The sequence below is a fragment of the Rhinoderma darwinii genome, chromosome 5 (genome assembly GCF_050947455.1).
Source record: "Rhinoderma darwinii isolate aRhiDar2 chromosome 5, aRhiDar2.hap1, whole genome shotgun sequence".
In the NCBI taxonomy this organism is placed as follows: domain Eukaryota; kingdom Metazoa; phylum Chordata; class Amphibia; order Anura; family Rhinodermatidae; genus Rhinoderma; species Rhinoderma darwinii.
Genome location: NC_134691.1, coordinates 142,144,247 through 142,170,753, shown reverse-complemented (window position 1 = coordinate 142,170,753; position 26,507 = coordinate 142,144,247). Strand labels below are relative to the sequence as shown.

Sequence of the window (26,507 nt, the reverse complement as noted above, 5' to 3'; positions counted from 1 at the left end):
AAATCATACCCCCCACCATCTCGCTGCAGATCATACAGTGACTACAATACTGATTAGAGACAGAATAAACATTTAAACTGTGACTCACAGGTAATGTCTTCTCAGATTCGAGTTGTTCTTTTTCTCGTTTGTAGTCTAGACCTCTATGATGACTTCTCCTGGTCACAGCTTATTTATGCAGTTTTCCACTCTTATGTCTTCAGCTTCCCACTTTTCAAACATTTCTGCACCTATAAACGAAGATAAAATTTTCATGGTGCCACACACTATGCCCCTAAATATAATAGCGCCATACACTGCACCTCTAATTATAATTGGGCCTTACACTGTGTCCCTGATTATAATAGCACAATACACTGTGTCCCACACACACACACACACAGCGCCCCCCAAAGCACCCCCTGTAGATAGTGCCCCCCTTATAGCCCTCTGCAGACAGTGCCCCACATAGAGCCCCCGGCAGAAAGTGCCCCACATAGAGCCCCCTGTAGACAGTGCCCCACATAGAGCCCCCTGTAGACAGTGCCCCACATACATAGAGCCCCCTCAAGATAGTACCCTACTTAGATCCTCCTGTTGTCGCCCCAGAGATCCCTATGTAGGTAGTAACCCCTGTAGATAGTGCCCAACATATAGTCCCCTTTTGATAGTGCCCCACATATAGCCCCCTGTAGAGAGTGCGCCACATAAAGCCCCCTGTAGATAGCGCTCAACATATAGCCCCCCTGTAGATAGTGCTCCACATATAGTCCCCCCAGTAAATAGTGCTCCACATATAGCCCCCCTGTCGATAGTGCGCCACATATAGCACCCTTGTAAATAGTGCTCCACATATAACCCCCCTGTAGATAGCGCTCCACATAAAGCCCCCCTGTTGATAGTGCTCCACATATAGCCCCATGTAGATAGTGCTTTACATATAGCCCCCTATAGATAGTGCTTCACATTTAGCCCCCCTGTAGATAGTGCTTCACATATAGCCCCCCCCCCTTTTAACAGAAAAAAACTGTTACATACTCACCTTATCCCGTTTCCGCGCCATCCTCTTGCAATGCAAGCCTGGTCTCTTCTGAGCAGGTCTCCTGGTGCTGGCTGACGCAAGTGGCGCGATGACATCATCGCGCCGCTTGCATCGTTGAAGACACTGATTAGCAGGGCAGAATGACTTTCCCAGCCACTCAGCTCCGTTTAACGACGCAAGCATCGCGATGACGTGATTGTGCAGCTTGCATCCGTAAAATGCTCTTAGTGGCAGGGCAAGTCATTCTGCTTGTGTCATTGAAAGGTGCTTATTGGCAGGGTGCCATGCCCTTCCATTCAACGACGCAAGTGGCGCAAACTTATGTCATTGGAAGGTGCTGGATGGTGGGTCACGCAACGTATAGAGAGCCAATAGAGATCGCTTTTTTCTTTGCTTGTCAAGGGAAGGAGCAGACTATTGTCCCCATACTAAACGATCATTGTTCTGTTTGAAAGGAGCAAACGAGTGCCGATCGGCAAGCTGAAATCAAAATCGGCAAAATCTATATACCATCCTGAGTGACACTTACACTGAATGACAATCTAAATTTATGAAGGTCTTGGAGCCCTGAATTGAATGTTCTTATAGATACCTTCTATCTTCCTTTCTTAACCTGCTTGAGGAGGTTAGCATCTCCTTGTTTTCTCCTTCTTCTCTCTTTCTCCTCTACCTTCTTGTTTTTGTTTTTTTTAATTCTCTACTCTTTATGGTTCTTGGACCTATTTTTTGCCTCCAGATAATGCTAGTTTTCTGGTTTTATACAATTAAAGCTTAATAGCTATATGAATAAAAGTTATAGAACTTTTTAATATACTTTGTTTCAATTTCTCACCATTTTCAAGATATTATTTTGCTGTCAATGAATGAGAACATTCTTGTTTACATTCACAAACTGCAAACTGGTACGTACCCTAGCCCTCAGCTGAGAAGTGGCTACAAATGTGACTAGTCTAGGCAGTGGTCTGTAAACTAAAAATCCTGCATTCCAGACTGATATTTTGTAGCAATCTATCAAATTGAGATATTTGAGCAGCTGCTGCTGTTTAATTTAGCTCACAGAACATTGATTCAGAGTCTCCCAGAATAATGGGGATGATTTACTAAACTAAATGCGCCAGAATTCAGGTAAACATGCCTTGCACCAGATTTATTATGTGTTTTAAAAAAACGTTTTTTCACCTCACCATACAGTTTTGAAAGAGTCTAGAAAAGGGTCGTGGTTTAACAAAATTTAGTCTGGTCTAAATGCACTAAAATTGTGCCCAAATTTTGCCACAAAATATTGGTCTAAAGTAAGCCAACCAAGAGGTGGCGTAAGGAAGAAAAAAGTTATCTAAAATGTCTAGCAAGATACGCCAAATTTATCATGGAGCATCTTGCCCCACTGCAATAAATGTGTCTGTTAAAGTACAGCAAGTCTATTCCTGTACGCTCATCATCTCCCAGCTATTGAGCAGTAGCTTAGGCAGTTGCTGAGGCAACTGCTGCACAGCTGATTCATCAGTATAGGTCAGATGACCACACTAATGTGAGCCTGTGACACATTTAAGAGATATAAACCTGATTGGCTTGCCTCTCCTTAAGAGTCTCTGGCCTCAGATTGAGATCGTCGGTTATAGTAGTTGCTATGTGAGTGTGCCATGTGCTCGTCAGATCATGTGTTCCAGTCTAGTATTGTGTTTTTCCAGCTCCACCTAAGTATTTCCTCAGTCCGTGTTTGCTTTTTTGTCTACTCCTGTTAGTTAGTTAGTTAGTTAGTTAGTTAGTTAGTTAGTTAGTTAGTTTCATCCTGTTTCATAGTTTTCTTTTCCCTGAGATTAAGATCAGTTTGTGCTGTTTTTAATGCCTCTGTTTTCTAGTATTTTTCTCGCGCTGTGTTAGAGACAGTGTGTGAGTATGGACTCCATTAGGACAGTGAGGGTAGTGGTGTGATGTTAAGGTTTGTGTATAGGTACAGATCCAGGTATAGATATAGGAAGATTTAGTTCGGGTTAACTTGTTATCATCTACTTTCATCCATTTGTTTTACATCATCTGGATGTTATCATCACCCATCATCTGTGATAACCATATTATTATTAAGACAATAATAATTAATCTCCCCTAATGCCTGCAAATTGTAGCTAAGATGTTATATCATTTTTTTTTCAGGTACAGTCTCGTCGATGGCAGCTTAAGCTGCCCATGCGCAATAGATGAACGTCGGCCAACCATCTAATATGTTTGGGGTGTCCGACTCTCCCTCGATAGCAGTTGTAGGGGGAAAATAGGACCAAGCATGTTGGATTTCCACATGTCGATTCTTTGTTCTCACTGGTGTTAAATCGTCACCAGGGTTGTCTGTCAGCTTATTCCCTTTTCTCCATTCAGTACAAAGGTGTGCATGTGTATAGGGGGTCGGGAGGAATAGCTGTCGGACGAATTAGTGTCCAGCCAACAGCTATCTAAGGTATTAAGCCACCTACAGTTCTAAAGACTTGTCATTGTTCTTTTGTTGTCTCATTTGACAAGAACCTCCCTTGAGCAAACACGTTTTTGAGTGTCTATTCTAGGCAGATTTACAGTGGTGCCTTATTCTTTCCATTTGTTAATAACAACATTAAATGTACTCAGAGAGAGTCAGTTAGGAAATGTTGTTGTCCCCTGACTGGTACTTTTTAATAATCTTGCCAAAGAGTTGTTTGTAGTGCTTTCTTCTATTCATGGCGCCGTATTTGACCCCTTTAATGCGATTTACATTTGGCAAATTATGTGACTACGCTTTTGAGTAGGGTTTGAGATGTGTCATTGCAATTAGGATTTTAGGTACATTTTGTGTGTAGTAACTGTGTTGCATGTAAATCATTTTGTACATATTTGTTTTCACTTTGCCATAAAAGATGTTTTATCTGTTAATTCGTGTAAAACGGCCCTGAAAATACCAAAGCGAGAAGTCATGAACCACCCCCTGCACTTGGCCTAACATTGTATATCAGTTTTTCCCAGAGTGTTTCTTTGAAGGCAAACAGAGGCAAACATTTAATTTGTTTCTCTTCTATCCAAAACAGATGGAATTATCACTATGCAAATAATAATTCCGACTGAACATTTTCTCCTGAACATAAGAATTATTTTATATGGGAAGTATAATAAACCATCAAAGCAGTTCAATTTCTTTACTTATGCTGTATCTCAATGGCCTTATCAAATAGACTGACGGTAAATAAATAGTAAACTTAATGGAATACTCAGTATCAGTAACTGTTATTATGTCTGTGGTTGAAAAAGAGAATTTATTAAACTTGCACACCAGTTAACTGCTGTCATAAAGACAAACGCTTGTTTTATGATGTAATCTAATTTAACTGTGATTTAATAGGCTATTACACTGCTTTACTGCTGCCAGGTTATGTTAGAAAGATATACCACCAAGAAGGTTAGAACATCAATACTTACAATATCTGCAGGTTACATTTTTCTGTGCGGGAGATCAATAGAAAGATTTTAACATGCTGCATCAATAAAAATCTGGATTATAAATTTTTTTAGCTTTAAAAAATGTATTTTTAAATAAATCCATAATCTACCAAACTTTTTTGTAATGTAAATACAGTAATGCATTTGAAAACAGTACCCAAGTGCCTCCCACATTATACTACAAAGACAGCTATTTCCCAGTCTAATGATACCCATTCCACCCCCTTTGTTGATTTATAGTATGAAGTCCCTGCTTATATATACACGTATATATCCATCTCAAACATTTCTCATTTGCTACAATGGGAGTGTGAAGTATTACAGAGCACCCACTGTATTGATGTCCAGAGCTTGAAGGGATTATCTGCTGTAGTCAATAAATGGGTCTCGATGAAGATGCTCTCTCTACCATCACAAAATGTGCTAACAGAGCATAGAAGGAAGGGTTCTCACTAAGTGACCCATTAGAACAAAGAGTAATAATAGAGATAGTACTTGTCCAACTACATGAAAGAAGCTGCAAGTGAGAAAATGATACCATCAAAAATATATTTTGAATATATTAGTCTAACTCCTAGTACCTTAAAAACATTTTACATTTACTATTTTATCAAATGCCAAATTATCAAATTGTACTACTTGAAGTAACCATAATGAAATAATCATAAAGCATGCGTGATATGTAAAGTAACGTACCTTTCGGTCTAGTTCGCTGAGAGACACCACTTGGTCGTAGCTGCGTCTCCTTCATGCTTTAAATCAGCGTCCTAAAAGAGAATTTAGGGTGCTGTTCAGCAGGAGCAATAGCGCCTACTTATGTATTTCCTATAGAGATTCTAAGGCGGAATTCACACGACAGGGATTCCCGGCCGGGTGCCGGCCGTTCATAAATCGGCCGGCACCCGGCTGCATTAGGAATAATAGACCCCTAATGGGGCTATTCACACAACCGATTTTTTGACGGCCGGGAAAACCGCCCGTCAAAAAATAGGACATGCTCTATTTTCAGCCGGGTGCCCGGCCGCCCGGCTCCCATAGAAGTCTATGGGGCCGGGTAATACACGGCCATCACCGGAATGTGTTCCGAGTGATGGCCGGGTCTACCGTCGCTCGCGCACTCTCTCTCCTCCTCCTCACAGTGCAGAGTGCATGTGAGGAGGAGGATCTTTTATTGCTCGCTGTAGGAGTCGGAATCCCCAATCCCCGGCTGGGGATTGGGGATTCCGCTACAGGAGAAGTGAGTGACTACACTGTCCATATATGGACACAGCGAAGTCACTCACTTCTGCAGCGAAATCCCCGACTCTATGGCCGGGGATTCCGCTACAGGAGAAGTGAGTGACTACACTGTCCATATATGGACACAGCGAAGTCACTCACTTCTGCAGCGAAATCCCCGACTCTATGGCCGGGGATTCCGCTACAGGAGAAGTGAGTGACTACACTGTCCATATATGGACACAGCGAAGTCACTCACTTCTGCAGCGAAATCCCCGACTCTATGGCCGGGGATTCCGCTACAGGAGAAGTGAGTGACTACACTGTCCATATATGGACACAGCGAAGTCACTCACTTCTGCAGCGAAATCCCCGACTCTATGGCCGGGGATTCCGCTACAGGAGAAGTGAGTGACTACACTGTCCATATATGGACACAGCGAAGTCACTCACTTCTGCAGCGAAATCCCCGACTCTATGGCCGGGGATTCCGCTACAGGAGAAGTGAGTGACTACACTGTCCATATATGGACACAGTGACGTCACTCACTTCTGAAGCGGAATTCCCGACCTGTGGCAGGGAATTCCTCTTCAGGAGAAGTCAGTGACTACACTGTCCATATATGGACATTGAAGTCAGTGACTTCTCCTGGAAGGGGGGGGGGGATGGGTGCAACCTACAGGGGACTGTGTGGCATCACCTACAGGGGGCAGGGTGGCATCACCTACAGGGGGCAGGGTGGCATCACCTACAGGGGGCAGGGTGGCATCACCTACAGGTGGCAGGGTGGGTGGCATCACCTACAGGGGGCAGGGTGGGTGGCATCACCTACAGGGGGCAGGGTGGGTGGCATCGCCTACAGGGGGCAGGGTGGGTGGCATCGCCTACAGGGGGCAGGGTGGCATCACCTACAGGGGGCAGGGTGGCATCACCTACAGGTGGCAGGGTGGGTGGCATCGCCTACAGGGGGCTGTGTGGCATCGCCTACAGGGGGCTGTGTGGCATCGCCTACAGGGGGCAGGGTGGCATCGCCTACAGGGGGCTGTGTGGCATCGCCTACAGGGGGCTGTGTGGCATCGCCTACAGGGGGCAGGGTAGCATCGCCTACAGGGGGCAGGGTGGCATCACCAACAGGGGGCTGTGTGGCATCACCTACAGGGGGCTGGGTGGCATTACCTACAGGGGGCTGGGTGGCATTACCTGCAGGGGGCTGGGTGGCATTACCTACAGGGGGCTGTGTGGCATCACCAACAGGGGGCTGGGTGGCATTACCTACAAGGGGGGCTGTGGCATTATCTACAAAGGGCTGTGTGTGGCAACAAATTTAAATGAAATTCATCCGATTTTAAAACGGACAGGGAAAAAAACGGATGCAAATCGGGTCCAAATCGGCCGGAAAAAACGGCAACTCGGCCCGGAACGGAATCGGAACGGATGCAAATCGGATGCAAACCGGCCGGGAAAATCGGCCAAAAACGGCCGATTTTCCCGGCCGACACTCGGACCCTGTCGTGTGAATGAGGCCTAATAGATGCTCTTACTCAAAAGATTATGTCTTGGTGAGTATAGCTTGTACAGTTTAGTATATTAGTAGCTGTAGAGATTTGTAACCTCCAGGACATGTTGAAATCTATTGTCTATCATTGGCCAGCCGCTCTAATTATTAGATTGTTAGCAGATCACACAGAAATTTTAGAGATCCACTGAGAACATCTGTGGTCAGCTTTACCCACTTAAGGTCCTTTTAGACGGCCTCATACTGGCTGTGAAAATGAATGCCAATCTGCGATACAGCACGTAGATTGGTGCTTGTTAGCTACATTCACAAAAAGCAATCATCAGTAATGTAAGAGGATGAATGATCATTACTACGATCATTTGTCCCCATGCATTTGCATCATGTCGGAAGCACATCTCCCTGTTTACAAAGGGTGTTGCCAACTAGCAACCGTTTTTATGTGACCAGCCGCTGAACACGTTTTTTCTCATTTATTGGCTGATCTTTGCCCCAGGGCAATGATCAGGAACGAGTGTTCGAACGAACGCTCGTTCAACCAAACATTAAAGGGATTTTCTGTCCCTAAAAATGTATGGCCTATCCACAGGTTAACCCATCAATAGCTGATCAGTCAGGGTACAACTCCCGGGACCCCAGTCGATCAGATCTTTTGAAGGGGGCGCTGCACCCCCTTAATTTCCACTTGCTTACAGTGAATCGTCGACACAGATGTAGCGGCGATTCACCTTATTGCAGCCTTAGCCCATTCACTTCAATGGGAGAAGGCTGCAATACCTGTCAATCGCCGCTAAATAAGTGTCGACGATTTACAGTGAGCAAGTAGAAATGAAGGGAAAGCAGCACTCGTATGAGTTCTGCACCCGATTCAAAACAGCTGATCGGCGGAGCTCTCGGGAGTCGGACCCCTACTGATCAGCTATCGATGGTCTATCCTGAGGATAGAAATGGCTTCTAAAGTCTAGGGTCAGAGACAAAACAATATTTGATAGATACAAAATGGCATGTCCTATAGAAGACTTAATGTTGTGGTCGCAAATAATTCAAATGGAAGCCTAAAAGAAAAAAGGGCATGGAGGCTCCAGATATCAAGCTAAAAGAAGTTAGTAAAAACTTGCCTCAGTCCTGGGCTAGTTGGGAGGACGTGCCTTAATTAGGGCATGTAATGCAAATTAGTAAACAAATAAGTCTAGTAAAGTCTAGTTTTGAATTTTTGTGTATGGGGTCCTATGGATATTCCAAGGTGAGTAAAACATTTCTGAGAAATAAAGGGATAAAATCCATTTGAAGATGTTTTGAAATGTTTTGAAATCATCACTTATGAATTGTTCCATATGATAATTTCATTTGCACTCTTTTAATAAAGTTGTTTATTCCATAAACTGATTGTATTGTCAACAGACGCCAATATCAATATAATTCATGATTGTGGATAAAATCTCAAGGAAATTGCTGTCCTATCACTCATAGTGCGGAAACAAATGTCCAGCATTAGAGAAACATGGCTGTTTTCTGCCATAGACCGCACCACACCTGTACATGGGTTGTGTCTTATATTGCAGCTCAGCTCCACTGAAATGTATTGGCTAAGTTACAATACCACAAACATTAAAAACATTGTAGTTAACAGTAATTTGTCCACTTTGCCTGTTTTTACCTGCTTGCTATTTCAATGAAGAAGAATACTTTTATATTCCACAAGGAGTGCGGATTCATTTCCTCCTGACAATTGTGTTTGTGGGGATCGTTTGTTTCGTGCACCCAGAGAGGTGAGCTGACATTCCTTCTTTTATCTGCCATATAGTTAATGAACTCTTCCATTACTTGGCTATCATTTTGCCACAAGATGATCACATCGTCTATAAGTCTATATGGTGTTTAAGTAAGGAAGATAACGGTTGTTTTTAAAGATACATTTATCCTCTCAGACTGCCAGGTACAGATTTGCATAACTGGGTGTGAATTTCGCACTTATCGCTGTCCTGGGAGTCTGTAGGTAATATTGGCTATTGAACCAGAAATATTTTTTTTCCAGACCAAATAATATAATCTATGTGAGTATAATGCATTTCTGTTCTAACCAGAAGTGTTGGTGGTATCACAGTATGTCTGCCCTTTTTCTAATATTACTGATGACCATCTATTTGGACATTGGGAATGAAAGTGCTGTAACTTCTGAAACCAACGTAGAGTGGAGAGGTGACTTAATTTTTGAATTATTTTATTGTGACTTTTGGAAAATCTTACAGCATCAACCAAGGTTAAATAGTAGATTTTTCTAATAATATTCAAAGTGAATTAGATTCTGGACTTAAATCGGATGATTTAGAAACCATCTTTAAACAGCTGGAATATTTTTTGATCATATTAAAGGCCATGTACACCTTAGGCCCCATGCACACGACCGTGCCCGCAATCACGGCCCGCGATTGCGGGCACTGCCAGCCGCCGACTGACAGCCGCATTTTCGGGCCGTGCTCCCATACAAAGTATGGGAGCACGGCCCGCAAAATGCAAAAGAACGGACATGTTCCATAATTCCCGTCAGAGACACGCAGGACCCGCTGGTGCTGAACCCGTCAGTCCCGTGGACCTGACAGGTTCAGGTCTTAGTGCACGATACATCTGCTCTGTATAAAGAATACAAAGCAGCTGTATCTCAAAAAGTCGCTTTCAAAGATTTCCTTAGCCTTTAAAGTAGGATGTTGCATTATCTAGAAAAATATCTGGGAGAAAAATGTATCCCAGAAGGTCTAAGGTGGCTACTCCAATTAAATGGAGATACAAATACACACGACCTTTTGAATTGGAAGGAGTTTTTAAATCAACGTGCTATTTAGTATTAATATTAGAAGTTAAGGGCCCTGAAGTAATTTATTATTTCGTTTAAAGTTAAAATTTCAAAAACCTGGATGACTATAGCGAACTCTCTAAACATTGTCAGAAGGTTTTAAAATAAACTAAAAATGACACAAGACACAAAAAATATAAATCTGATTATGATAATAATGGGGCATATAGGTGCAATAGGAATAAGAAAGAAATAGTTCAAACCTGTTCAATTCCATTGAGAAGAGAGGTAAACCAGATTAGGATATAACGCTAATGTTAGAAATGAGACTTCGTTTCAGAATCGTTACTCCTCACAACATCAAAGAGGATATGAAAATCATGGTCAACAAAATCAGAAAGAATATACTAATTATGGTGATTACTACCAAAATCACAATAGGATAAGTAATTATCCCCAATTGTAACCGAATTATCGAATACCATATAATCATAAGGCTCCCCATCAATACAAAGAAAAGCATAAAAGAAAAAGCGGCAACTCACCATCTTGTATAAAATTCTATTTATTTCTGCTCATTAAATTTCCATAGACAAGGGTTGAGGGAGGTTGATCCCAGTGGGCTCGCTGGGATCATCCTCCCTCACCCCTTGTCTATGGACATTTCATGAGCAGAAATAAATAGAATTTTATACAGGATGGTGAGTTGCCGCTTTTTCTTTTATGCTTTTCTTTGCATTCATGGATAGCCAGATACTTACTCTTTAGCACCACTGTGACCTGTTATACAAACATCCCCCCAGAGACATACCCGCTCCTAAGATAAAGCGAAGCCTGTGAGTAGTGCCGACCTATTGACTTTCTTTTTGTTTTACACATATAATAATAAGCACAATGGACAATATCGGGATATGTCCTATTCAAATTATTCTAACCCTTAGGTTTCCGCTGCAAATATTGGTGCAGATTTGGGGCAATTACGCAACAAATCTGCACCAAAATTTGCATATTTGACAGGTAATTCAGACGTTGCAGTAAAGACAGCGGACTTGCCACAGATTTCTGTTTTTGCATTGCAAAGGCTGAAATCCGCAGTGAAATTCCGCTTCTTCTCCACACCGCAGCCTATGGTCCGCAGCAGAGTTTTCCGCAATGTCTGAACTAGCTTGCCTTAAAATGTATTGAAACAAATGTAAAAAACGGCTGCTGGAGAATTCCACTGCGGACTGTCTGCAGCTGAATTCCACAGCAATTCCGCCACGTGTGAACATGCCCTCATTCTCATAGGGCTGAATATCCTAATCCACAATTTTACTCAGGAGAGTGGAAATATCCTCAACAACAAGATCCAGAAAAAAACGTATGGAGCAAACCATATGCTAAGACATTACGAACCTACACCTGAAATACCATAGAAGTCACTTTACGCCACTGGAAGATAGGAATCCTAGAGCTACACCTGCAAAATTGTCCTCATCAACGGCAGGGGAAGAAAAATCATTTAGATATGGAAGTACTGAGTGTGAAAAAACTTCTAAAAACAGAGAGAGAATGTGAAAAAAGACAGTTTAGAGGGAGAAAAATGTACACCAATAAAAAAAAGACTAGAAAAATGTAAAGTGGTCAGAAAAATAGATAAAAATGTGATGGTCCTAAAAAACAGAGAGAAAAGTAGAAACAGATTAACCAGATGTATTTATTGTAAGTAGTAAGGCTATAACAGATGCACATTATAGTTTGTTAAATGAAAGTCTGAAATACATCCATGATAAAAGAATGGACAAATTTCCCACCTATATCAATATTCAGAAGTTTGTTAGAAACATTAAATCTAAAAAATATATTTTATATCACATCTAATTGCTCTGAATCAAATAGGAACAAAATATACACATAGGGGTTTATAAGAGAAATCTGATTTCATTCCAAGAGTGTATAAGAATGATTGTGTTGAGGCATTTAAGAGGATTAAGGTTAATGAATAAGTTGACACAGTGTAATATAAAAAATTTGACAAAAGAAGAATGGATGGCACTGAAAGATTTAAAGTGGGATAAGAAATTGGTTGTTAAGCCAGAGGATAAGGGAGGGAGTCGTACTAATGGATTTCGGTTTTTTTATTTTTTTAATAATAAATTGAATTCATTACTTACAGATCCAGTAATTTATAGAAAGTTAAAAAATTAATCCGATAGAGAGAAACGAAAAAGAACTAGATAATATCTTAAAAAAAGCCAAAAGTAAGCGCATCTTAGACAAAAAATAATAATATAAATATCTAAATATAGCCTTTCCTAAAACTCAGGTGATCTATTTTTTGCCAAAAGTGTATAAAAATAGGGACAATCCTCCGGGACATACTGTGGCTCGAATACATTTCTTAACCAGCAGAATATCAGAATATGGAGACTATTTCCTTCAAAAATATGTAGTACAGACAAAATTACATTTAAAAGACTCCAAGGAAGTTATTGATCTGGTTCAAAAGGTAAAAATCGATTAGACCACTTTTTTATGTCTATATATACTTGTACATCACATGACTTAGGGCACAGCCAGACATGGCGGAATTGCTGTGGAATTCCGCTGCAGACCGTCCGCAGTGGAATTCTCCAGTGGACGTTTTTTACAGTCGTTTCAATACATTTTTAGGCAAGCTAATTCAGACATTGCGGAAAACTCCACTGCGGACCATAGGCTGCAGTGCGTAATTTTCCCTCCGCAGCATGCACTGTCTGTTGTGGAGAAGAAGCGGAATTTCACTGCAGATTTCAGACTTTGCAATGCAAAAACTGAAATCTGTGGCAAGTCCGCTGTGTTTTCTGCAACGTCTGAATTACCTGTCAAATATGCAAATGTTGGTGCAGATTCGTTGCGTAAATGCCCCAAATCTGCACCAACATTTGCAGCGGAAAAACTCTGCCACGTCTGGCCGTGCCCTTAGCGTTAAAGACAATAAAATGTTCCTTGGAAGGTGATGAATCACTGCAGCAAGAACTAGCTATCTTCATATTGGAATTCATTCAATTTGGTCTGGAGAAAACTTATTTCTGGTTCAACGACCATCATTACTTCCCGACTGCCGGCACAGCGGTTCATGCAAAAATCGCACTCAGTTATGCAAATCTGTACCTGGCAGTCTGGGAGGATAACATTATTTTTAAAATGCAGTCCTCTTCAGGATTTTTTAGGCAGTTTTTTAAATGAAATCGTTTTCTGACACTTTTTTTTTCTAAAAACGTTCCAAATGCACGGTGCATTTTTTTTCTGCCTCGTATAGATTTCAATGGAGGTTTAGATGTGGAAAGCGCTCCAAGATAGGTGTCGTTTTTTTCTTCCGAAAGCGGTCAGAAAATGCCCAGGATAAAAAATGCTTCTACCTCCCAGTGACATCAATCGAGGGAAATTTGGCCCGTTTTTTTTGGAGCTGATTCCGACTCGGTTTCCACGTCAAAATAATTCCCAAAAACATTGCGTGTATTGGGCCTTAGAAGAGTTCATTGACTTTTTGAACACAAATACATGTAACCTTACTTTTACCTCAGAATAAAACAAAAAAAAGTTAGCTTTTATATTACATTCGAGTATGGTAATTATGTGGCTAATTAATCTTTGTTGTAACACATGCCTACATGCCCCGGAAGAAGCCAGAAGTTTAAATCCCAGGGTCGGGTGGTTTGTTTACCATATTGCCTTTTATTTAAGTGCTGATTTTTTTCTTTAACCCCTTGAGGACGCAGCCTGTTTTGGCCTTAATCCCTTCCCGCTCCTTGACGTACTATTAGGTCATGATAAGTGCATCGTTCGCGCTCCATTTCGGCCATCCTCCCAGCACATAAAGGAGTTGTGACAACTGCTGTCTCGTACAGCAGTTGCCGCAGCTCCTTCAGCGGAGACCGATCGCGGTGACCCCGCTAATTAACCCCTTAGAAGGCGCGTTCAATAGCGATTGCGGCTTCTTAGGGGTTAACCACCATCGACGTCCTGCTACATGATAGCAGCCGGTGATGGTTGCTATTGCAACCGGAGGCCTAACAATGGCCTCTGGCTATGCCACCTACGGAAGCCTAGTGGGTCCTGACAAAGGACTCACTATGCTTGCAGTCAGCGAGTAGCTGACAGCTGCAATACACATAGTGGGTCAAAATAAAAAAGTTGTGTAAAAATAAAAAAATAAAATTTTTACAGTAATAAAAGTAAAAATCCCCCTTTTTCCCTTATCAGTCTTTTATTATTAAAAATATATAAATAAATAAACAAATATTCTATACATAATTGGTATCGCCGCGTCCGTAATGGCCTGAACTAAAACAGTATTTTGTTATTTATACCGCGGGATGAACGCCATAAAAGAAAATAATAATAAACCATAACAGTACCCCAAAATGGTAATGATCGAAATTACAGATCGTTACGCAAAAAATAAGTCCTCGCACGGCTTTCTTGATGGAAAAATAAAAAAGTTATGGCTCTTAGAATAAGGCAACAGAAAAAGTAAATGATTTTTTATAAAAAGTATTTTATTGTGCAAACATCATATAAGACATCAAATAAACTATAAACATATGGTATATCCGTAATAGTATCGACCCGCAGAATAAAGTGAATATGTCATTTATAGCGCACGGTGAATGCTGTAAAAAAAAAGAACAAAAAACAATAGTAGAATTGCTGTTTTTTTAGTCACCACGCCTCCTAAAAAATAAAATTAAAACTGATCAGTAAGTCGCATACACGTAATTCACTGTATTTCAAAGATATATTCAATTGTGCTCCCACAACATAACAATTTTAAAGGATTCACTGGTGTAATATATGAGTAAAAAAAAAATATATAACATTTATTTATAACTCTCTAAAAACAGGGGTACAATCACCACGGTGAAAAAGCCCCACCGTGTGTATAAAAACGTATTAAATAATAAACACTGAGTTCTAATTCAATTGTGAACCTACTATAGCTCAGTGTTCAACAAGAATATCAATACGGAATCAGCATTTGAAAAATGGGCATAACAATAGTCTTGACCCTAATTCACACTAGAGTCCGTGATAACCGCACCGGAAGCTCCTAGTGTTAAGGTATACAAACAATGCTAGTGTTCCCAATGCTAAAAAATTCCTATTCACAACCGACCCTACGCGTTTCAATACTCATCATCAGGGGTCTGTAGCTTGGTCACTCTGGCCGGGATGCCAGCGATATTTAGTTCAGCAGCAGGTATTCTGCTGTACTCCACGGAAGCATGCTCGCATAGATGTCAGCGGCATGCTTCATTCTGGGACTCTAAGTTATTTAAAGAATCTGACTCCTCCCCCTGTCCTCGGCACCGCCAATCGAAACAGCCAATCACACTCACCAATCGAATTTGTGACACCTGTCCATGTGACTCCCGGCCATCAGCTGACAGCCAGGAACCAACATCGACCGCATCAAAAGCCGAACGCGCAGGCGCAGTAGAGGCCACAATCGAGTCGCCCATGCTGCCAGGAACTCACCACTGCAAAGAAGGAGTATATCGATATTTAAAGTTTGGGTAAGTGTTGCGGATCAGCTCAAAACCCGCAACTGGACTGCCATTGATAAACAACTACACTGATAATACATATTGTGTAGATAAATGAATGTCTACCCCACTATAAAGTGTCATTTGAACACCTACTGAATAAGGAACCATAGCCAGACTGCCCACATGATGATCATTGATTATTAAGAGACCACCTGTCATGACGACCATGTGGGTCTCTTGCTATCCTGAAGGGATAACTGGCCATGGAAATGCATGTTTAAATGAATGTTTAAATAAAACATGCATAGTTTGTCTGCTCATTTAAACCCCCTGGTTGTGTGCACGCCAATCTATAGATCCACTGGGCTTCCTTTCGTAGTATGAGGTTATCCCAGTCACCTCCCCGTTTGGGAGGCCTAATGAGTTCAATTGCTTGAAATTTAAGACATTCTGCACGACCCTGATGTGTAGCGTGTACATGTTTGGATATAGGAGTATCTCTAGAATTCGCAATGTCGCCAACATGTTCTCTGATCCGGCGCCGAAACTGCCGCACCGTTTTTCCCACATAATTCAGTGGACATGGACATGTTATCAGATATACCACCCCTGCTGTTTTACAATTGACAAAATCACGAATGTCATATTCCAATTGCGTAACGACACTCCTAAACTTGTCACCTTTTTGAATAAAATCACAAGCCTTGCACCTACCACATCTATGTGTGCCTGGTATTTGTCTGTCCAGCCATGTTCCTTTAGGTGCAATGGGATCAAAACAACTATGCATAACTCTGTCCCTGATGTTTTTCCCTCTCCGGAATGTGACTGAAGGCCATTGCGTAATCTGATCTATCAAATCTACATCAGTACTAAGAATACGCCAATACCTCTTCAGGATCTGCATAATTTCACATTGTTTAGAATCATAAGTGCCTATAAGTCTCGTAACTCTCTCTTCCCTTCGTTGTCTAGGAACAAGAAGACTCTGCCTGTCCGCATCTCTCGCTCCCACATAGGCCTTTCTGATTACTCCCTTAGGGAAACCTCTATCCTTCAATCTGGTTGTAAGTTCCTGAGCCTGTCTCTCGAAGTCGTCCATGGAGCTGCAATTCCGGCGTACTCTCATGAACTGACCCTTGGGAATACCGCGTTTAAGGGGATAAGGATGACAACTGTTCCATTGCAGGAAACTGTTGGTTGCTGTTTCTTTACGATGTACTTGAGTACGGATTGTACCCTCTGATGTTTTTGTAATTTTAAGGTCTAAGAAAGACAGTTCCTGATTGCTGATTTCACATGTGAACCTTAGCCCTAGATTGTTCTGCTTAAGGGCAGCCACAAAACTATTGAATTCTTCCACTGTTGAATTCAAGAACAGCAGCACGTCATCAATATATCTGATCCAGATCCCTATTGACGAAGTCCACTTGGAGAATTTCTCCCCAAAAACAATTGTCTCCTCCCACCAGCCAAGAAATAAATTTGCATAGGTGGGAGCAGTTGGACTCCCCATTGCAGTACCACATTGCTGGTGAAAAATCCTGTCTTCAAAGATAAATACATTTTTCTCCAGCACAAAATGTAATAACTGCAGAACTAGCTGGTTATGAGCCACAAATTGAGTACCTCTAGATCTCAAGAAGTACTCTACCGCTTCACAGCCAAGTTTGTGTGGAATGGAGGAATACAATGCCTCTACATCCAGACTAGCCAGAAAGGTACTGCGTTCCAAAGTGATACCTTCAATTTGTTTCAAAACATCCATGGTATCACGTACATATGATGTTAAACCCAGTACAAACGGACGCAGCACCTGATCAATATAAGTGCTTACATTTTGAGTTAGATTGTTTATGCCCGAAACAATGGGTCTACCACGTAAGGGGGGGTACCCTTTGTGGATTTTGGGCAGGCTATAAAAACATGCCATGATGGGAAATTGTGGAAATAGGAAATTAAATTCACTAGCACTGATCAAGGACCTGCTTTTTGCATCACCCAAAATGCCCAAAAGCTCCTTTTTGAACAGTGCTGTGGGATTATCCTTTAAAATGGTATAACAGTCAGGATTGAGCAAAATGTCCTCACACATTTTTTTGTAGTCTTCCCTGCTCATAACCACGATGTTCCCACCCTTATCGGATGCTTTCAGAACAATATTTTGTTTTTTCTCCAATGTGGTTAGGGCTAGCCGTTCAGACCTAGACAAATTGTTGTCAATACCCCTCATATCCTGACTCAATAGTTTAATCTCCTCTCCCACCATGTCAACAAATAAGTCTACATTAGTGAAATCTCCTATTGGTGGCAGCTTCCTACTCTTAGTCTTTAAAGGAACAGTGTCATCACAATTTTTTTTTAAATATGTTAAAGATGTTAGTGCTTTATTAAAAACGTTTATATTTATTTGTGTGTTTGTGTTTTACTTTTTCTTATTTTTACACTTTTTCTTCTCTATGGGGGCTGCCATTTTTTGTTCCATTTCTGTATGTGTCGATTAACGACACATACAGACATGGAATACGGCAGCCACAGTCCCATAGAGACTGCGAACGGGTCCCGTCCCATCCACTTCTGTGTACGCCGTCTGTGTGGGAACTGCGCATGCGCCGCTCCCACACAGTCCAACTTGAAATTGGCGCCGTCCGGCGCCATTTTCCTGTGGACCGGAAGTCGCGGCTGGACAGTAATATTACTACTTCCGGTCGCGGCTTCCGGACTTGTGCACTTGGACCAGCGGCAGCAGACGGAGCGGACGGGCCGGAGGGAGCCGCGGCGGCAGGAGCAGGTAAGAGATTTCAATGTATGTTCGTGTTTGTGTACGTTTACTACTGTATGTAAACCTACTACACTGTGTGTTAGCTCAAAAAATGGCGACACACAGTGTAGGAGGTTAGATCGTTCAAACCCCTCGTTTATCCCGGCACTAGCCAGGATGAAGGAGGGGGGGGATGCTGAGAGCTCACTAGAGCGAGGGCTTTATACCCAATTTTGCAATGCTGCAATTTTGGGAATAGCTCCATCTAGTGACCAGCAATGGGAAATATTATAAATTAGAATTAATATATAATATTTCCTGACTCGTGAAAAAAATAAAAAAAATTTGAACAATGTTTAATCACCTACACACTAAATGTTTAATTAAAAAAAAAAAACATGTTTTTCTGGCAACACATTCCCTTTAAATTAGTAAACGGGCCTTGTCCTGGGGCTCTACTTGACTCCTCCAATAGCCCCTCCAAGGCCTCAAGGCCTTCCAGGTCGGATATTTCTAAACCCATCTCCATACATTTTTTTCTATTATGATGTTTAAATTTTTTTATCCATTTGAGTTTACGAGCAAACAAACTTAAGTCCTTTATCCAGGTGAATGAATCAAACCTCACTGTGGGGACGAATGAAAGCCTCTTCTCTAATAACATAGTCTCGGATGCGCTAAGATTATACTCAGATAAATTGATGATTTGTAACTTATCTATATCTGTATCTATTCCCTTCACTTTTGTCCCCTCAGCATGTAGCGGGAAATGGGGGGATTGTTGGCTAAAAAATTATTGCCACTATTGGAAGAGGCTCTGGCCCTACCTCTACTCCTGCCTCTAGCACCACCCCTGAATCTCTGTCTACCACCACCCGTCCCAAAGAAAGGACCCACTCTTTCAGAGTCTGTTGTCTCACTCTCAGATGTAGATGGGTCAGAGTCTCTTGGTCCCCTATTGGGTTGTTGGTGTTGTTGTTGCTGTTCGTTGACAAAATCGTAAGCTTTTTTCTCCCTAAATTCCTGCAAATCTCTCTGGAACTGGAAGTGCTTACGCTCTTTTAAATGATTAGTGAACCTCTCTAGAGTTTGTTGTAGGATTTTATCTTTTTTCTGTGAAATCAGCAATCAGGAACTGTCTTTCTTAGACCTTAAAATTACAAAAACATCAGAGGGTACAATCCGTACTCAAGTACATCGTAAAGAAACAGCAACCAACAGTTTCCTGCAATGGAACAGTTGTCATCCTTATCCCCTTAAACGCGGTATTCCCAAGGGTCAGTTCATGAGAGTACGCCGGAATTGCAGCTCCATGGACGACTTCGAGAGACAGGCTCAGGAACTTACAACCAGATTGAAGGATAGAGGTTTCCCTAAGGGAGTAATCAGAAAGGCCTATGTGGGAGCGAGAGATGCGGACAGGCAGAGTCTTCTTGTTCCTAGACAACGAAGGGAAGAGAGAGTTACGAGACTTATAGGCACTTATGATTCTAAACAATGTGAAATTATGCAGATCCTGAAGAGGTATTGGCGTATTCTTAGTACTGATGTAGATTTGATAGATCAGATTACGCAATGGCCTTCAGTCACATTCCGGAGAGGGAAAAACATCAGGGACAGAGTTATGCATAGTTGTTTTGATCCCATTGCACCTAAAGGAACATGGCTGGACAGACAAATACCAGGCACACATAGATGTGGTAGGTGCAAGGCTTGTGATTTTATTCAAAAAGGTGACAAGTTTAGGAGTGTCGTTACGCAATTGGAATATGACATTCGTGATTTTGTCAATTGTAAAACAGCAGGGGTGGTATATCTGATAACATGTCCATGTCCACTGAATTATGTGGGAAAAACGGTGCGGCAGTTTCGGCGCTGGATCAGAGAACATGTTGTCGACATTGCAAATTCTAGAGATACTCCTATATCCAAACATGTACATGCTACACATCAGGGTTGTGCAGAATGTCTTAAATTTCAAGCAATTGAACTCATTAGGCCTCCCAAACGGGGAGGTGACTGGGATAACCTCATACTACGAAAGGAAGCCCAGTGGATCTATAGATTGGCGTGCACACAACCAGGGGGTTTAAATGAGCAGACAAACTATGCATGTTTTATTTAAACATTCATTTAAACATGCATTTCCATGGCCAGTTATCCCTTCAGGATAGCAAGAGACCCACATGGTCGTCATGACAGGTGGTCTCTTAATTATCAATGATCATCATGTGGGCAGTCTGGCTATGGTTCCTTATTCAGTAGGTGTTCAAATGACACTTTATAGTGGGGTAGACATTCATTTATCTACACAATATGTATTATCAGTGTAGTTGTTTATCAATGGCAGTCCAGTTGCGGGTTTTGAGCTGATCCGCAACACTTACCCAAACTTTAAATATCGATATACTCCTTCTTTGCAGTGGTGAGTTCCTGGCAGCATGGGCGACTCGATTGTGGCCTCTACTGCGCCTGCGCGTTCGGCTTTTGATGCGGTCGATGTTGGTTCCTGGCTGTCAGCTGATGGCCGGGAGTCACATGGACAGGTGTCACGAATTCGATTGGTGAGTGTGATTGGCTGTTTCGATTGGCGGTGCCGAGGACAGGGGGAGGAGTCAGATTCTTTAAATAACTTAGAGTCCCAGAATGAAGCATGCCGCTGACATCTATGCGAGCATGCTTCCGTGGAGTACAGCAGAATACCTGCTGCTGAACTAAATATCGCTGGCATCCCGGCCAGAGTGACCAAGCTACAGACCCCTGATGATGAGTATTGAAACGCGTAGGGTCGGTTTTGAATAGGAATTTTTTAGCATTGGGAACACTAGCATTGTTTGTATACCTTAACACTAGGAGCTTCCGGTGCGGTTATCACGGACTCTAGTGTGAATTAGGGTCAAGACTATTGTTATGCCCATTTTTCAAATGCTGATTCCGTATTGATATTCTTGTTGAACACTGAGCTATAGTAAGTTCACAATTGAATTAGAACTCAGTGTTTATTATTTAATACGTTTTTATACACACGGTGGGGCTTTTTCACAGTGGTGATTGTACCCCTGTTTTTAGAGAGTTATAAATATAAGTCGCATACACCCCTTAAAAACGACAATGAATTCCTCAAGGGGTCTAGTTTCCAAAATGATAAGTGCATCGTTAGCGCTCTATGACCTAGTACATCACGGAGGATCGGCCATTTCGGCCGTCCTCCCAGCACATAATGGAGTTGTGACAACTGCTGTCTCATACAGCAGTTGCCACAGCTCCTACAGCGGGGACCGATCGCGGTGTCCCCGCTGACTAACCCCTTAGAAGCCGCGTTCAATAGCGATTGCGGCTTCTAAGGGGTTAACCACCATCGACGTCCCGCTACATGATAGCAGGCGGTGATGGTTGCTATTGCAACCGGAGGCCTAACACTGGCCTCTGGCTATGCCACTTATGGAAGCCTAGAATAAGGCAACAGAAAAAGTAAATTATATTTTATAAAAAGTATTTTATTGTGCAAACGTCATAAGACATAAAAAAACTATAAACATAAAGTATCGTCGTAATCGTATCGACCCGCAGAATAAAGTGAATATGTCATTTATAGTGCACGGTGAATGCTGTAAAAAAAAAAGAACAAAGAACAATAGTAGAATTCCTGTTTTTTAGTCACCACGCCTCCTAAAAAAATAAAAATAAAAACTGATCAATAAGTCGCATACACCCCATAAAAACTACAATGAATTCCTCAAAGGGTCTAGTTTCCAAAATGGGGTCACTTTTAAGTGGTTGTTTCCCCTGTTCTGGTACCTCAGAAGCTCTGCAAATGCGACATGGTGCCCAGAAACCAATCCAGCAAAATCTACATGCCAAATAGCAGTCCTGCCTTTCTGATCTCTGCCGTTTGTCCAACCAGCAGTTTACGACCACATGTGGGGTATTGCCGTTATCGGGAGAAATTGCTTTACAAATGTTGGGGTGTTTTTTCTCCTTTGTTCCTTGTAAAAAATAAAAATTTGTACCTTAAATCGGAAAAATGTTATTTTCAATTGCACAGCCCAATTCCACAAAATGCAGCAAACAACTTGTGGGGTCTAAATGCCCACTATACCCCTCGTTAAGTTCCTTGAGGGATGTAGTTTGCTAAATATGGTCACTCTTGGGGGGGTTCCACTGTTTTGGTACCATTAGTCCTCTTTAAACCGAACATGGTGCCTAATAAAAAGGAGAACTCAAAATCCACCAGGTGCTCCTTTGCTTCTGAGGCCGGTGTTTCAGTCCATGACCGCACTAGGGCCACATGTCGGATATTTATAAAAACTGCAGAATCAGGGCAATAAATATTGAGTTGCGTTTCTCTGGTAAAACCTTCGGTTCTACAGGAAAAAAAGGAATAAATAGGATTTTCTAACAAAAAATAAATTTGTCAATTTCACCTCCACTTTGCTTTAAATTCCTGTGAAACGACTAAAGGGTTAAGAAACTTTCTAAATGCTGTTTTGAATACTTTGAGGGGTCTAGTTCATAAAATGGGGTGTTTATGGGGGTTTCTAATAGAGAAGGCTCTCAAAGCCACTTCAGAACTGAACTGGTACCTAAAAAAAAGAGGCCTTTTAAATTTTTTTCAAAATATGAGAAATTGCTGCTTATGTTCTAAGCCTTGTAACGTCCTAGGATAAAAAAGAATGTTCAAAAAATGATTCCAACATATAGTAGACATATGGCAAATCTGAACTAGTCCCTATTTTGTGTGGTATTACTATCTGTCTTAGGCCTAATTCCCACGAGCGTGTTCGGTCCGTGATATACAGTCCTTATGTCGGCTGCATTTCCTGGACCGAATACACTGCAGGGAGATGGGCTCCTAGAATCATAGTTATCTATGACACTGTGAGTCACTGCCTCTCCGCAGAACTACTGTCCCATACTGAAAACATGATTACAGTACGGGACACTTTTCCCGCAGCGAGGCAGTGACACCTAGCGTCATAGATAACTATGATGCTAGGAGCCCAGCTCCCTGCAGTGTGTTCGGTCCGGGAAATGCGGCAGACATACGGACCGTATATCACGGACCGAACACGCTCGTGTGAATTAGGCCTTACAAGCAGATGCATTCAAATTCACAAAAATGCTCTTTTTTCCAAATTTTCGCTATTTTTCACAAATAAACACTGAATATAACGACTAAATTTTACCACTAACATAAAGCCCAATGTGACATGAGAAAACAATCTCAGAGTTATTACCACATAAAGTAAAACATGTCAAATTTGAAAAATGGGCTCTGAGCCTTAACTCCTTAACTCCTTAACGCCGAAGGACGGATATATCCGTCCTCAGCAGCTGCTAGTTCGCGCAGGAGGACGGATATATCCGTCCTGTGATGGCGCGGGTACTGTCACTGTACCCACGCGATCAGCGGCAGGAGTACGGCTGTTATACACAGCCTGGCTCCTGCTGCAACTGCCGGAATCGAAGCGCGCTCCGATTCCGGCAGTTTAACCCATTAAATGCCGCTGTCAATAGTGACAGCGGCATCTAATGTGTTTGACAGAGGGAGGGAGGTCCCTCTGTCACCCCATCGGCGCCCCCGCAAACAAATCGTGGGTCGCCGTCGGGTTTCCATGACAGCCGGGGGTCTAACAAAGACCTCCAGGTCTGTCTTCAGCAACTGCCTGTTAGGCGATGCCGGAGGCATGACCTATTAGATTGCCTGTCAGTTTTACACTGACAGGCAATAATGCTTTGGTATACTAAGTATACCAAAGCATTATATATGCGATCGGCACATCGCATAGTGAAGTCCCCTGGTGGGACTTAAAAAAAAAATGTCAATCCGTTAAATAAAGTTTGTGGAAAAAAAAAATACAAAATTACAGTCAAAATCAAATAAAACTACTTTATTTGCCCAAAAAGTGGTTTTATTCAGTAAAAGTGTCAAAACAAATAACACATACACATATATGGTATCCCCGCGATCGTAACAACTTGACCAATAAAATGAACACATTAATTAAACCGCCGGATCAACGGCGTCCAAAAAAAACGCAAAAAACTACGGCAAAATTCTCTCTTTTCTCCCATTCCCCCCATAAACAATAAAATAAAAGTTAATCTATAAGTCCTATGTACCCCAAAATAGTACTAATGAAAACTACACATTGGCCCGCAAAAAAATGACGGCTCTTGGAACGCGGCGATGCAAAAACAAGTCATTTTTTTCTAAAAGGGTTTTTATTGTGCAAACGTAGGAAAACATATAAAACCTTTACATATTTGGTATCCCTATAATCGTGCCAACCCATAGAATAAAGGTAACATGTTATTTACGCTGCATAGTAAACGGCGTAAATTTATAACGTGAAAATGAATGCTGGAATAGCTGCTTATTTTCAATTCTCTCCTAAAATAAAGTTAATAAAAGTTAATCAATATATTGTAAGCATATAAAAATGGTACAATTACAAAATACAACTCGTCCCGCAAAAAACAAGCCCTTATACGGTTATGTCGACGGAAGAAAGAAAAAGTTACGACTCTTGGAATGCGACCGTGAAAAAACAAAAAATAATCCTTGGTCATTAACGTGCAAAATGGCCCGGTTAAGGCCAAAACTAGGCTGAGTCCTTAAGGGGTTAAGGACACAGCCAATTTCTTTAAATCTTATATGTGTCACTTTATGTGTTAATAACTTTGGAATGCTTTTATTTATCCAAGCGATTCTGAGGGTATGTGCAAACGTAGTGACCAAAAACGTCTGAAAATACGGAGCTGTTTTCAAGGGAAAACAGCCCCTGATTTTCAGACGTTTTTTGAGCAACTCACGTTTTTCGCTGCGTTTTTCACGCCGTTTTCGCAGCGTTTTTTACGTCCGTTTTTTGGAGCTGTTTTCATTGGAGTCTATGAGAAAACGGCTCCAAAAACGTCCAAAGAAGTGTCCTGCACTTATTTTGCCGAGGCTGTATTTTTACGCGTCGTCGTTTGACAGCTGTCAAACGACCACGCGTAAATTACAGGTCGTCTGCACAGTACGTCGGCAAACCCATTCAAATGAATGGGCAGATGTTTGCCGACGTATTGTAGCCCTATTTTCAGACGTAAAACGAGGCATAATAAGCCTCGTTTACGTCTGAAAATAGGTCGTGTGAACCCAGCCTAAGACTGTTTTCTCATGACATATTGTACTTTGTGTTAGTGGTAAAAGTTTGTCGATACATTCAGTATTTATTAGTGAAAAACACCTACATTTAGGGCATGGCCAGACGTGGCGGAATTGCTGTGGAATTCCGCTGCGGACAGTCCGCTGCGGAAATCCGCATCGGACACTTTCTCCATTGGTTTCCACACCTTTTTTAGTTATGTTTGTGCAGACGTGGCGGAAAACTCCGCTGCGGACCATAGGCTGCGGTGCGGAATTTGGTGTTCGCAGCATACACTGGCTGTTGCGGACTCGTTGCGGACTTGTTGCGGACTTGTTGCGGACTTGTTGCAGAACTTCTCCATTGACTTCAATGGAGTTTCAAAATTACGCAATGAAATCCGCAGATGTTATGTGTGTTGCATTGCGGATTGGTTTTACGAACAGGATATTTCTTCATTCTGGCTGAACCGATGTGTTTCGAGGTCTATAGCCAGACTGAGATGGAATGTTTTAAAAGACAGCAGGATGTACTCTTCACCTGAATCCGCAATGACTAATCCACAGCAATTTACTTCACATTTTAGGCAAAGGCGCAAAGTAATCTGCAACGCAGATTATGTGCGGCATTGATGTGGACAGTGTCTGCAGAAATACCCCACGTCTGGCCATGCCCTTAGGCTGGGTTCACACAGAGTTTTTTGCAGGAGGAAAATCTGCCTCAAAATTCCATTTGGAACTCTGAGGCAGATTTTCCTCTGCCTGCACGCCAATTTTTGCGGTGTTTTTCGCCCGCGGGCATAAAACGCTGCGAAATACGCTTTCTCTGCCTCCTATTGATGTCAATGGGATATCAGAGGTGTAAACGCCCGAAGATAGGGCATGTCCCTTCTTTTTCCCGCGAGCCGGATTTTCCGCTCGCAGGAAAAAATCGCCGCCGCCTCCCATTGAAATCAATGGGAGGCACTTTCGGACGTTTTTTGGCGCGTTTTGCGACGCGGTTTCCGCATCAAAAAACGTGTAAAAAAAACTCTGTGTGAACTGGCCCTTAGACAAAATTTTGAAAAATTAGCATTTTGCTAAATTTGTATGTATCTGCTTGTA

At 41.9% G+C, this 26,507-nt stretch overlaps 1 long non-coding RNA gene across 1 annotated transcript in view; it reads right to left on the bottom strand.

Moving 5' to 3' along the window:
• Positions 1 to 5,173: 5,173 nt before the first annotated feature.
• LOC142651633 (uncharacterized) overlaps positions 5,174 to 26,507 on the bottom strand; it is a 254,270-nt gene continuing 232,936 nt past the window's right edge. The window contains exon 3 of the long non-coding RNA XR_012847659.1: positions 5,174 to 5,244. This is a non-coding gene — a long non-coding RNA (uncharacterized LOC142651633). The remainder of the gene's footprint in view (positions 5,245 to 26,507) is intronic.